Source organism: Schistocerca nitens, chromosome 8, assembly GCF_023898315.1.
Source record: "Schistocerca nitens isolate TAMUIC-IGC-003100 chromosome 8, iqSchNite1.1, whole genome shotgun sequence".
Taxonomy (NCBI): domain Eukaryota; kingdom Metazoa; phylum Arthropoda; class Insecta; order Orthoptera; family Acrididae; genus Schistocerca; species Schistocerca nitens.
The window spans coordinates 66,142,648-66,157,164 of NC_064621.1; the positions used below are offsets into that span (position 1 = coordinate 66,142,648).

A 14,517-nucleotide genomic window follows, 5' to 3' on the forward strand; every position below is an offset into this window, starting at 1 on the left:
AATGAGATCCATCCTTCATGAAATCCTCCCCACTCCACCAAGAGTGTCTATCCACTGTCCACCTAACCTTTGTAACCTCTTGGTTCATCCCCATGAAATCCCCACACCACCTTCCCTACCCTCTGGCTCCACCCTTGCAACACCCCCCCCACCCCCCCCCCCCCCCACCCCGGTGTAAGACCTGTCCCATGCACATGCACCCTCCCACCACCACCTACTCCAGTCCTGTAACCCGGAAGGTGTACACGATCAAAGGCAGTTCCACGTGTGAAAACACCCATGTAATTTACCGACTGACATGCCTATACTGTGAAGCCTTCTATGTGGAAAGGACCAGCAACAAACTGTCCATTCGCATGGATGGACACAGGCAGACAGTGTTTGTTGGTAATGAGGATCACCCTTGGCTAAACATGCCTTAGTGCACGGCCAGCACATCTTGGCACAGTGTTACACCATCTGGGTTATCTGGATACTTCCCACTGACACCAACCTATCAGAACTCCGGAGATGGGAACTTGCCCTTCAATATATTCTCTCTTCCTGTTACGCACCAGGCCTCAACCTCTGCTAATTTCAAGTTGCCGTCACTCGTACCTCACCTGTCATTCAACAACATCTTTGCCTCTGTACTTCCGCCTCGACTGACATCTCTGCCCAATCTCTTTGCATTTACATATGTCTGCCTGTGTCTGTATATGTGCGGATGGATATGTGTGTGTGTGTGTGAGTGTATACCTGACCTTTTTTCCCCCTAAGGTAAGTCTTTCCATTCCCGGGATTGGAATGACTCCTTACCCTCTCCCTTAAAACCCACATCCTTTCGTCTTTCCCTCTCCTTCCCTCCTTCCCTCTTTCCTGATAAAGCAACCTTGGGTTGCAAAAGCTTGAAATTTGTGTGTGTGTTTGTGTGTTTTTTATTGTCTCTATCAACAAACCAACGCTTTCGTTTGGTAAGTTACAGCATCTTGTTTTTAGATATATTTTTCCCACGTGGAATGTTTCCCTCTATTATATTATTGTGGGTAGCTGGTCTGAGAGTGGATAAGTGTGAAGAAGGGGGATGTCAGATGTGACTGGGTGGTGGAATTAGTGGTTGTGAACTGGGATAGAATGGAGAAAGTGTGGGGGTGGGTAGGGTTTGGTAGGATGAAATACAATATTGTGCTGCACCAAAAATCAGGGTAGTCTTGAAGCTGTCTGTTGTGTGTGGCCAAGACAGTTGATACAGTGTGGCTCATAAGTAGAGCGTGCAGTGCAGTTTGTAAGGCAACAAGAGAGACACAGGTAGGAAGAGAAAGAGGATGGACATTGAGCATATCAATGAGAAAGAAAATAGTTCATCCCCATACACTAACATTCCTAATGGCCATTGGCTGACTGCTATTGAACACTCCTTTCCGAACACCCAATGGATTCCACACCAACAACCTCCTTCCTAGTCACCATGAACAACTATATTCTCATCCACAAATACTTCTCCTTTGAAGGAATTACCTACAAACAAATATAGGGTACAGCTATGGGCACCCGCATGGCACCATCCTATGCTAACCTGTTCATGGGCCATCTACAGGAATCCTTCCTAAACACCCAGAATCCTAAACCCCTCTCCTGGTTCAGATTCATTGATGACATCTTTGCTATCTCGATCAAAGATGAGGACACCCTATCCACATTCCTCCAGAACCTTAACAACTTCTGCCCCATTTGCTTCACCTGGTCCCAATCTACCCAGTAAGCCATCTTCCTAGATGTTGACCTCCACCTCAAAGATGGTTACATCAGTACCAACATCCATATCAAACCTACTAACCATCAGCAATACCTCCACTTTGACAGATGCCACCCATTCCATACCGAGAAGTCCCTTCCGTACAGCCTAGCCACCAGTGGTCATCGCATCTACAGTGAGGAGCAGTCCCTCTCGAAATATACCAAGGATCTCACTGAAGCCTTCACTGACCATAATTATTCTCCCAACCTTGTACAAAAGCAAATCTCCCGTGCCTTATCTTTCCAGTCTCCCACCACCTCCCAAAGTCCCACTGTCCAGCCACAGAGGAGCACCCCCCTCGTAACTCAATACCACCAGGGACTGGAGCAACTGAATTATATTCTCTGCCAGATTTTTGTGTCCTGAAATGAGAAATGTCCTGCCCACTATCCTTCCCACCCCTCCCACAGTAGTATTCTGCCGTACACCAAACCTACCCAATATACTCATCCATCCTTACACAACCCCTGCTCCCAATCCTTTACCTCATGGCCCATACTTCTGTAATAGACCTAGATGCAAGACCTGTCCCATACATCCTCCCACCACCACCTACTCCAGTCCGGTCATTAACATCACCTACCCCACCAAATGAAGGGCTACATGTGAAACCAGTCGTGTGGTCTACCACTGTGCTGCATTCTATGTAGGCATGACAACCAACAAGTTGTCTGTCCACATGAAGGGTGACCGACAAACTGTGGCCAAGAAACAAGTGGACCATCCTATTGCTGAATGCACTGCCATACAAGATATCCATCATTTCAATGACTGCTTCACAGCCTGTCCCAAATGGATCCTTCTCACCAACACCGGCTTGCGTGTAACAAAATTAATTCACATTCATAGAAAAATAACAAAAATAATGCCTTAAAATTTTGTATGGACATGGACATAATTTTGTTAAGAATTCCAAAGTAACTTAAAAGTTTTTCAGAAAATAATTATACATATTGCATTTCAGTTAATTAAAGTCTAAGAAAAGAATGAAAAGTATTCCATGTGTATGAATTTCAGATAATATGTTTATAAAAAATAGCTAGCCGATTTGCTGAAAATAAATTTGTAAGCTTCAAAATACACTTTGTACTCATTGATGTAGCATGTTTACATCAATTACTTTGTGATTATTGAAAGCACAATATTCCTCACATGTTCACAAACTTGTTACTGAGTGCAGAATACAACAGCAGACTGAGATTTTACATAAGTTGTCCCAAACAAACTAATTATTGTTATAGGTGCATTGTAGCATTAAACAGTTAATTAAGCATAAAATAAATGTAGTTTCTTTAGGGGTTGCAAAGTATGCCCAAGGGGCTATTTTATTACAAATTATTATGACATTATTTTACTGCGGTTGGTTGCAATTTGTGTTATGTGACTCCAACAAACCTTGGAGTTGGAAAATAGTACATGCAATGGAAAATCCAGGATAGAATATAGCAGATGAAGAAACTATCCTTTTCATAATGTTGATAATAGTACATTCATTGATTAACTCCATTGAAAAGAGGTATACTTTGCTTTTCGTGTATCATTTGCATTTTTCTAATTAAGAAATGTATGTGAATACATAGTACCACAGCAGCACTTGTTATAAAGTAGTTTGAACAAAATATCCTAAAAAAATATTTTCAAATATTTGCTGAAAAATGAAAGAAATTAAAAAACTGCCTTCATTGATAATGTACATAAAGAGGAAAGTGTATCTGTTTATGAATTCTATTGTACCAGAACGTGATGTGAGTGAACAGAGACTGAACATTGTTTTTTTCCTCAGAAAGGATTCAGAAACTGTTGGATATTTTTTATAGTATCCAGCAATGCTCATTAAAGCAAATTATGTAAGTTCCATTTTTTTGTAAAAAAGTTATTTTAATCTTCAATGAGTTTGATTCCTCTTTCTGCACACAATTTTACTTTGATTTTTTGCTTTTAACATTTTAAACCTTTTTAACAGTGTTGTGGTGCCGATGGGGTCGACACCAGCATCGATATACGTTTTTCTCTAGACTCCGAGCATCGTCTTTGGATGCTAAGCTAGGATTATCTTTGCTTTCTTCCGCCATAGCTAGTTCTTTGTAAGCCTTGCTTGTGTAAAGAGGTGAATAAATGAACTACTGTTAATAAGGTGTTGTTTGGTGTAACTGACCCGAACATCCACCTTACTGGTGACCCCAAGTTGTAACGTCTTCCATTTTTGCCATTTTACTGTGTCCGCAGCCTCTGCGTTGGTTATTTTCGCATGTATTACATCAAGACATCATTCAGACAATGACTTTGGCCCAATGCCTAATGCCGGATTTTGTGATCGACATGCATCGTGTTGCGAGCGATGTACACCCGCCAGGACTGCAACACAATGCCTCTCACTTGACGATTACGCCGATTACGCCGGAAGTTTTCGAGCCTGCAACAATAAGTGATGTTAGGAGTGTGCATGACTCCGCCTATCTGATGCCTTTGTTCCCACCACATGTGTATTCCCTCATCAACGGTGCAGTTACCTCTTACAGATCTCCATGCAGTGCAGAACCAATGCCGATTTCTGCAAATGCTTCGTTGGACAACCTACCACCACCAGGACAACGATTTGCCACGCCAAAATCCATACAGTACCATGCGGATACCTGACACGTGGCTGGAACTGCTTCGTTCACAGGTCAACCTACTCAGCATCCGACCATGCCCGCACCTGCCTTGGTTCAGCATCAGTACATACCTTCCTGCTTCGATACCTCAGCCTGCAACAGGAACAGTAGCTTGTTAGCTGTGCCTGACCTCCACCTCCGTCCCACTGCTATGCCTCAGTGTTTTGTGCCACGACATTCACCTCATCTGCACACCGTTTTGAGTGGAGTGACTATGAACAGTGAACATTCACACATTCCATCCGACGTTTGACTTCATTTTCTGCATTGCGCTTCTGGACAGCCCGACCTCCGCAGCCTCCCTGAAATGCAGGTGGCTCCAGCTCTGATCGTACACTGAGCTTTCCGCTGACTAACACGTGTTTTCAAACTTGGAACTTTTTCTCACCTGTCGCCCCCGCGCTGACTACAGTCGAGCTTCCGCCACCGTTCTCGGCACATCTCGGTGCCTAATGCACATTGGTCTTCTGCGATGCATCAATCCCAACACACCCGCAATGTGTTGAGCTTGTGCAACCGCAATCGACACATTACAGTGCCTCTACCGGGTTGGCCTTCCGCGCGACGTCGGATCATGCTCAACCTCAACACGTCACCTTCACGCTGCCACCCGACCAACTCTCATTGCCACATCCCCTGCACGCACACTCTCCTGGAATACTGCAACAGCAACAATTCGCGTCAGGCAGTGCCCCGATGAATTCAACTCAACCTGTTCTTCTGAACATTCTACAACGCTTACCGATGCTGCTGCTGTTTAATCCCGACAGGGCAACAACCTAGTTCAGAATTGTAGACGAAGTGTTCAACCATTACAAACTCGGCGAGTCAACCAGATTTCTGTGACTTATCACCCACCTGCACGACCAGGAGGACTTGATTGCTGACCTGGTTGATGATCCAGACTCAGCTACCCGATACTCTCTAGCCGAAAAGACAGTTCTACGTCGGCTTGCATGCTCAACTGAGGCAGCAATACGGCAACTGCTCCACGTTGAGCAACAAGGCAATGACAAACCTTCCCAGCTGTGGAGACGGCTACATGCCTGGTCAGTGCTGATCTACTCTCTGACACAGCTCTCCTCACCATCTGGTCAGATAAACTATCTCCTCACATCTGCTTTGCTTTGGCTCAGAGGTCTCCTGAACCTGTCGAGCAATGAATTACAATTGTTGACAAACTACATGATGCATCACTGCTCTATTTTGGCAGCCACTGCCTACCTGGAAAGTCTCAGGTTCCGGCTCTTTGTCCTGTGGCCAGACGCAGCCGAGGCCGCACTGTACCCACTGTTCCGCTCACTCCGGGAAGCAGTAAACAAGCAGCTGGGTGTCACCAGCTCCACCCACAGTCACATGCTCTCCTGCAACTGAACCTGCTGCGGCCACCAAACCTCGGCCACCACCTCTGGCAATGAACTTTCCGCAGGAAATGCAAACGCACTACCCATACAGTTACTTCCACAAACGGTTTGGTGTGGCTGCACGGAGCTGCAGACCACCCTGCTGCTTCCTTAACGCCAATCGGTGGTAGGTCTGGGTGCCACCTCCTGTGTACAACATGACAGGCACCCCCCAGTGCTCCATTTTATCTGGGAACAAACGGATAATTACTGATGACTTTATATTAAAGACATTTTGTCGGGATAGTTTTTCTTAGTGGACACAGGCACTCATGTTTCGCTGCTGCCTAAGTCCTTAGTGTCATTGAACATCCGCCCTCATCATACTTTACTGCAAGCTGTGAATTCAACTAAACTGCAATGCTCGGGTTCAACCTCTCACATCGTCTCACTCTCTGCAAACTGCAAACTCGAGTGGACTTTTTTAATGTGCGATATTGAGGAACCACAAACTTTCACTGGACCTAATGCAAAACACCATCTTTTATCACCTGTCCAAGACTCACTTCCCCTGTGCTCCGTTGAGCAAACCCCCCCGTGACACATCGGTCCGGGCTCATCTCATCCATACTTGCTTCTCTCTGTCGATGACGTTACAAGAAACAATCCACAAGTGCCTTGTCGAGCTTGAAAACATTGCTTGCCTATGCAATGAAAACTTTGAGCTCTCCCTCTGGCTCCATGAAACTCATCTCCAGCTCTCCGACGCAGCAGAGGAATTGCAGACACTGCAGCAAGTTCAGTAAGTGTGCCGAATCTGCGTGTAATCCCAGAAATTGAGACTCTCTGTACTTACCTCCCGCTACCCCTCACAACTGTGTACTGACATTTCCACAGGGCCACACACCCCCGCCTAACACGGCACCATTTGACACTCGGCCAGACACAAGTGCGCATGCGCAACGAGCGTCACATGTTCCCGAACTGACAGCTCCTACCTCTCCCCTTGTGGACAACACCTCAAACTATACAACTTAGGGTCCTGCACGCCGCCGTGCGACCGCCACTGACAACAGAAACAGTGCACTTGCGTCTAGCGCTTTGCCCGCGACCATGCTGCCATAGGCCATGCCCTCGGACAATGGACTCACTAACGGCTCACGAGCTCTACTGAGCTCACCCGACCACGGTGCCACTGCTTCAGGCCAGCGGCCATCTTGTCACGTTGACTCCTGGGACACTTTGCCGCCTCAGCTCCCGTCGGATCTGCTGAGTGGCTCTCAACACCACGAGCACGCCTCGCCCGCCCTGCCCACCACGCATTGTAAACAAACCATCTCCCGTGCTGCCGGCAGCATTTCCGTCATCACCAACGGCATGGTTCACAAACTTCACCTCGTGCCAGGACCCCCGATCTCCAGTAAACCACGTCGATGGTTCAAATGGCTCTGAGCACTATGGGACTTAACATCTATGGTCATCAGTCCCGTAGAACTTAGAACTACTTAAACCTAACTAACCTAAGGACAGCACACAACACCCAGTCATCACGAGGCAGAGAAAATCCCTGACCCCGCCAGGAATCGAACCCGGGAACCCAGGTGAGGGAAGCGAGAACGCTACCGCACGACCGCGAGCTGCGGACAAACCACGTCGACTTTGTCCCAAGCACCAGTAGCTGGTCTACGCCCATTCATATGACACGCAAGAAAGACGGGTCCTGGCACATGTGCGGTGACTACTGTCGACTAAATGCACGAACAATTATGGACACAACCCCATACCCAAAATTGCCGACTTTACCAGTTCCCTCGCAGGTGCGACCACGTTCTCTGTCATTGATTGCAAACGGGCCTACCACCAGCTCCCCATGGCACCTGAAGACATCGAGAAGACAGCAATCACCACACCAATCGGGTTATTTCAGTTTCGATTCATGCCCTTTGGTCTGAAAAACGCAACCCGGACCTGGCAATGCTTTATTAATGAAGTGCTATTCGACACAAAATTCTGCTTTGCATATCTCAATGACATTCTTGTGTTCAGCTTCTCCATCGAGGACAACATTTGACATGTGCAAACTGTGATTAACACTCTCGCAGCAGGAGGTATCGAGACCAACCAGGACAAATTGCAGCTACATCAACCCGTTGTTACTTTTCTAGGTTTTCGGGTCTCTGCCGACGGCATTTCACCACCCCCTGAGAAAGTATAAACAATACTAAACCTACCCAGACCTGCATCATTCAAAGGGCTCTGGCACTTTCTGGGCAGTTAATTATTATCACTGACATCTACCTCGGGCTGCGGAGATTCAGGCTCCACTGACGAAGGCCTTGGCAGGCACCCACACTTCTGGATCTTTCACCACCCTCAAGAATCTTCTTGCCAAGGCCTGCACCATCACGCATCCTTATCCCAATGCGCAGCTTTTCATCACCACAGACGTGAGCGATACTGCCATCGGCGCTGTCCTTAGCCAGACTATCGATGGCCAGACATCGCCTCTGCAGTCCTTCTCGCGCAAGCTTACCAAGGCACAACAGAAATGTTCTGCGTTTGACAGGGAGTCGCTCGCAGTCTACGAAGCAATCAAGCATTTTAAGACTGACGTAGAGGGATACCCTTTCTATGTTTTAACGGACCACAAACCCCTGGCTGCAGCCATTACAAACCCGCCAGCGGACCTGCCTCCTCGCCGCTTCAGATACTGCGGAGATTCAGGCTCCACTGACGAATGCCTTGGCAGGCACCCACACTTCTGGATCTTTCACCACCCTCAAGAATCTTCTTGCCGAGGCCTGCACCATCACGCATCCTCATCCCAATGTGCAGCTTTTCATCACCACAGACGTGAGCGATACTGCCATCGGCGCTGTCCTTAGCCAGACTATCGATGGCCAGACTTCGCCTCTGCAGTCCTTCTCGCGCAAGCTCACCAAGGCACAACAGAAATGTTCTGCGTTTGACAGGGAGTCGCTCGCAGTCTACAAAGCAATCAAGCATTTTAAGACTGACGTAGAGGGATGCCCTTTCTATATTTTAACGGACCACAAACCCCTGGCTGCAGCCATTACAAACCCGCCAGCGGACCTGCCTCCTCGCCGCTTCAGATACATGGACTTCATATCTCAGTTCACCACCGATGTCAGACACATATAGGGTGCTGACAATATAGTTGCTGATTTCCTTTCACGAGTCACACCGTCCATTCGCTGTTAGACCTCTCTGAACTGCCTAACCTCCAACCCGCCGACGAGAACACACAAAACCTGATTTCAGACTCTACCTCTTCACTACTCTTCGTCCACACCACCTTCCCTGGCATTTCTGGTGAGATCTTGTGCGACGACAGTACGGGCATGCTCCGTCGAGCTGTCTTCAATGCATTGCATAATTTAGCCCACCCTGGTGTTCGTGCGTCCTCCAGCCTCATAGCAGAGCGCTTTATGTGGAGAAATGTCAACAAGGAGTGCCAGCAATGGGCATGCTCCTGCATCACGTGCCAATGATGCAAAATACACAAGCACACTTCAGCCCCCCTCGGTGCCTTTTCCATGCCTCCTGGGCGTTTTCAGTACATTCATATTGACATTGCTGGCCCTCTACCCCCTTCTAATGGCTCTCGTTATGTTCTCTCATCTATTGACTGAACAACTTGCTGGGTCGAAGCTGTCCCCCTCCCCAATATTACAGCAGAAACTGTTGCTTGAGCTTTCGTCGAGTCATGGGTATCACGTTTCAGATGTCCAGCTATCATCACGACTGACCAGGGCAGACAATTTGAGTCGGCCCTGCTCAACAGGATTTGTAACATTTGCAGCATCTGGTGAATCCATACCACAGCATATCACCCACAAAGTAACGGGGTAGTTGAGCACTGGCACTGCACTTTCAAGGCAGCTCTTCGAAGCCACAACTCCCTTTGGATGGAGGCTCTTCCCATTGTGTTCGATCTATAAGGGAGACCTCAAAGACACAATAGCTGAGTTCGTATACGGCCAGAACATTGCTCTCCCTGGTGAACTCGTGAGCCCTGCTGCTTCTCTCCCTCAGTCTGACTTACCTTCCTTCATGGACCGCGTCAGACGCCACTTCATCAACCTCCACATCACTCCGCCACCAGCCATTCCTGCCCTAAGGTTCACGTCCTGAAATCTCTGGACAATTGTGAGTACATCATGCTCCGAGATGACACTGTCTGTGCTCCCCTCCAACCTCCTTATACCGGCCCGTACCGAGTTCTCCGGTGCTCAGCCAACACCTATGACATCCAGATGAAAGATTCAGCTGTCACAGTCTCTATCAACAGACTTAAGCCTGCTCATGTCTAGCCTTCTTCTACCCTCCTTCAGGCCGCAACCACGCCACTCACTGTCGTGGCTCACGACGCTCCAACCACTCCCTCCAGGTCGGACTTACACACTCAATCAAGTGACTTCCAGCTCCAATCGTTGAGCTCTCCTCCAACCTTGCCCCCTACTCCGGTCTCACGCACTCCATCGAGTGACCCCATGCTCCCCACGTCGAGCTTACCTATGATCACACCCTCGCCACTGGGCCCTACGATGGTCCCTTTGACCTCTCACCCATCGCCTGCCTCTCCCTGTTGAGGTTTCTCACAACCCCCCCCCCCCCCCCCCCCCCCCCCATCTTGAATGTGCCCTCGCTCGAGGTGTTTGTGCCTGTTCCCCTGGACATTATCCACAACATCCCTATAATACTATGCGATGATACACTGTTTGTTGTGTGTTTCCCTTCATCTGGTGCTCATGACACAACCCCCGCCATTCCCCTCTCACCCGATGTCGACCTGGACATGCTTTGTGTGTTCGCCACGCCCACCGGAGACATCATCGTCATCGCTCCGTTCCACTTGCAAGCCGCCGGCCCACCTGTCACTGCACGACCAGTGCGCCCAGTACGACGCCCGGCGTGCTTCAACGACTTCCAGGTTCAGTGGCCGAGCCTTCCTTCACGTCATCTACTGATGCAGCTACCTGACGACGCTGTCGAGCTGACTGTTGTCTGGCTCCTGGGGACCACCCCTGCCGATGCCTTGGTCACCTCCCCCCCCCCCCCCCACCCTCCCCGCCCAGCCTCTCAAGAGTACTCCGTAGTGTGTGTGTGAGTGTGTGTGTGTGTGTGTGTGGGGGGGGGGGGTTCCTATGTGGCGCCATGAGGTCGACACCAGCATCGATATAAGTTTTTCTCTAAACTCCGAGCATCGTCTTTGGATGCTAAGCTAGGATTATCTTTGCTTTCTTCCACCATAGCTAGTTCTTTGTAAGCCTTGCTTGTGTAAAGAGGTGAATAAATGAACTACTGTTAATAAGGTGTTGTTTGGTGTAACTGACCCGAACATCCACCTCAGTGTCTTCCTTGCATTTTCACAGGTCTTTGTCAATAAAATTAGTGCTGATAAAAAAATCTTCTACCAATAGTAACAAAAGATAGAAACATTGTTTGTAAAGGAAGGAAAATCACTTTGGTGCAGATTGATCTCTTAAGTGGAACATCAATAAGATGGTAGCTAGAGTTTAAGAAACTATCTGCCAGGCATCATGGGAATTTTTTTCATATTAGCCTTAGTGATTTTTAGATCAGTATTCTGATAATATTTCAGGTGATACATGACTAGGAAATAATGATAAGGTGCTGAAATGGCTTCGTTTACAAAAGGCTCATGTGTACATTCAACCAAGAAAATTATGTATTCTTTTTATAAGAATTTCTCTCCCTATGTAATAACTGAAATTGACCTTGAAAGATGTGTAGTTTGAATTTGAAAACAGCCATGGTCACCCATCTTGTATTACTTACATTCCTAATATTCCAAATGGTATCCTATTCTTCTGAATGCCACCAGATAACTCAAAAGTTAAAGTAGTAATCTCACTGTTGTTTCCTTGTGGAGAGGTAGTGTTCAAGAAATCCAGCACTAGAGCAGACATCATGAGGCACTTGACTGCTGTTAGCCATGTAAACTTTTTATGAGTTTTGTTCAGTTTTCCCTTAAGCTTTTGAAAATAGTCATGCCTGGGCCAGAAGTTGCCCTATAAGTGAATCAAAATTGTTTCAAAATGTTAGCTCAAAAGTACAATAATGGCCTTGGATGTGCTAAATGTCACAATTAAATGTTTTTCCTAGAACTGTGCAGGCCTCATTTAACTAATCTGTGTCTCTTTCTGTCATGAATTTTGTCAGTTGTAGATTACTTCTGCATTATGTGTAAACACATGGTTTACTCTCCTCCTAATAATGTTGTGATTATATGGTCTCACAGAAATTGCTCCTTGTCTTAATGTGCTACTGTTATTCCCAGTTTGTTAATGTGTTCATCACCTGTGATTACTGGAAGGATCTTTCCATTACAGTAATTTCTTGCCATTAATAAAGGTTAACTTATAAATTTTTTGCGTGTCTCATTTTTCTAAAAAAAGATTTCCAATACTTGGGAAATAAGTATGACTTACTAACAGATCTTTTGTCATTACTGTGTAAAGCCCATTTCTATCACTGATACTTCACCTAACAGCAACTCGAGGCAGACTGGGAGTAAAAAGTAGTGAAAAGTGCCTTGATTTAAAAATGGAAATCTGCATCAGTTACTTATTTTTTCATGCTTAGCACAATGCATTTCAAGAATTTGTTCTTATTTTCAGGTGTATTTGTGTGCATTAATATTTTATGTGATGTTTCCATGTGTGATTTCCTGTTTGTCATGTGTCTTTTTGAGGTTAAAGTGCCATCAGAAAATTGGACAAATGAATCTTGGAATGTTTTTTTATGCTAGTGTTAGAGATAGTATTTTTGTTTTCTACTTACAAATATTGTGCCTCCTCCATTACAAAGAATCTTACACATACAAGCAAATCATCACTTACACTATTTGTTTTTGTAATGAAAATGTGCTACAGAGATTTTATGGCAGTATTGTTCCAGAAAGAGTTTGTGTATAGTCAGAGGTGTTGCGTTTTCTGAGGATTACATTAGAAACATAAAGTTGTCAATTATAAAATTTATTTTTCTGTGCTATTGAATTTTCAATTATGTTCTTATCGTGTTGTGGATGTTGAGTAAGGTCTACTGTGTAGTGCACATATTTATGGGAATTACTACAGTTATCATATGCAGGAGAAACAATGGAAAAAAAATTAACCGATTTGCTATCTAGTTTGTTATTGAGAATTTTTGTTGTATCTTTTTGTGGTGTACAAAAATTTTGGTTCCTCCATTAAATCCATTGCCTATTAGTTTTGGAAATGGTGGAGTGTCTTAAGATTTTGTTCTATCTTTTTGAATGGTTTTTTTATCTTGCTGTTGCTGATTTTGTAAATTGGTTGTCTGTATAACATTTGATTTTCCAGTGTAGTCCACCTGCTTAACTGAGTGGTAATGTGCTTGCCTACCATGCAGCGGGCCCAAGTTTGATTCCTGGCTGGGTTGGGGATTTTCTCCACCCATGTAATGGGTGTTGTCTCATCATCATCACATCATCACTGATGCACAAGTCACCCAATGTGGTGTCTCCTGATATAAGACTTGCACCCAGTGGCCAAACTTCCCGAACAGGTCCTCCCACCCAGCAATGCCACACGATCATTTCATTTTATTTTCTGTCCAGTGTATCTAATTTGAAAGTTAAATCATTGATGACATAGGCACAGGGTTTCCAAAAACATCAAGTATGATGAATAAAACAAAGTACTTGCCTTGTTGGAACTATTCCTGCAGCAATTGATTTTTGCTGAACATTGGCTGATAATATTTATGTGGTGTCACCAGCATCACTGCTCTCATTGCTTGATGTTGATCTAATTGCTTGATGTTGAATCATTCATTTTTGCTGCATCTGATGCAGGGCAAAATGTTGTTACATAGTGATTAGCACAAAAGATGGAGCCCCGCTATTCTTTTTGGGGTTAGAACATTAGGAAACTGTTATATTCTTCTTTTTTCATTGTGCTCCAAAACATATATATTCTATGTCTGCAGTTCTAGTCAATTTTTCAGTAAACTTTTCCATTTGTCATAGAATATGAATAACTTATCACTGTCATGGTCAGCTCTTCTAGTAGGAATTCGAACATTTTTAGGAAAAAATGGAATCGTTTTGAAACACTAAAAGAAAAATGTTGCCCATTCCTCTGTTGTAAACTAAATTGTACAAAAAAAGTTAAAGCTGTTTGATTTCAGGGTAGTTTGGAAACATATCCTACAAAGAGAGACAGGAAAAAGATATTTTAGTTTGTATAAGGAACTAGTGGAAGAAGCTGATGCTTGTTTATAAATCCAGGAATTTCAGAAGCTCCTTGCACCAGAGGCATAAATTGTTTGAAACAGTAATTGAAAAATCATCCATAGAACACCATCTGTGGAACACAACTTCATTTTTGATTGCAAAATACATAGGCCTAAGCCAATCCTATAACATTATAAAAATACAGATGTTATAAAAAAATTCATTAAATAATAATAATAATAGTGCACATATAATAATAACTGTATAAATTTATCTAATAATATTTATGAAAATTCACACAACATAAATCACACTGAAAACATTTGGTGTAGTGTCGTATAAACTATTGAGTAGGAAATCACAAACCACAGGAAACAAGGAAAATAATGTTAATTAAAGCAATGAAACTCATGTTAATTTCTGTTACTGGAGTCTTCAAGAGATTGCAAATGAAATAACTAACAAAATTTTTTGTCTAAAAACAGGTAGCCTTCTGGA

At 45.1% G+C, this 14,517-nt stretch overlaps 1 protein-coding gene across 4 annotated transcripts in view; it reads left to right on the plus strand.

Moving 5' to 3' along the window:
* LOC126198902 (leucine-rich repeat-containing protein 15-like) overlaps positions 1-14,517 on the plus strand; it is a 194,231-nt gene that overhangs the window by 82,870 nt on the left and 96,844 nt on the right. The window lies entirely within an intron of this gene.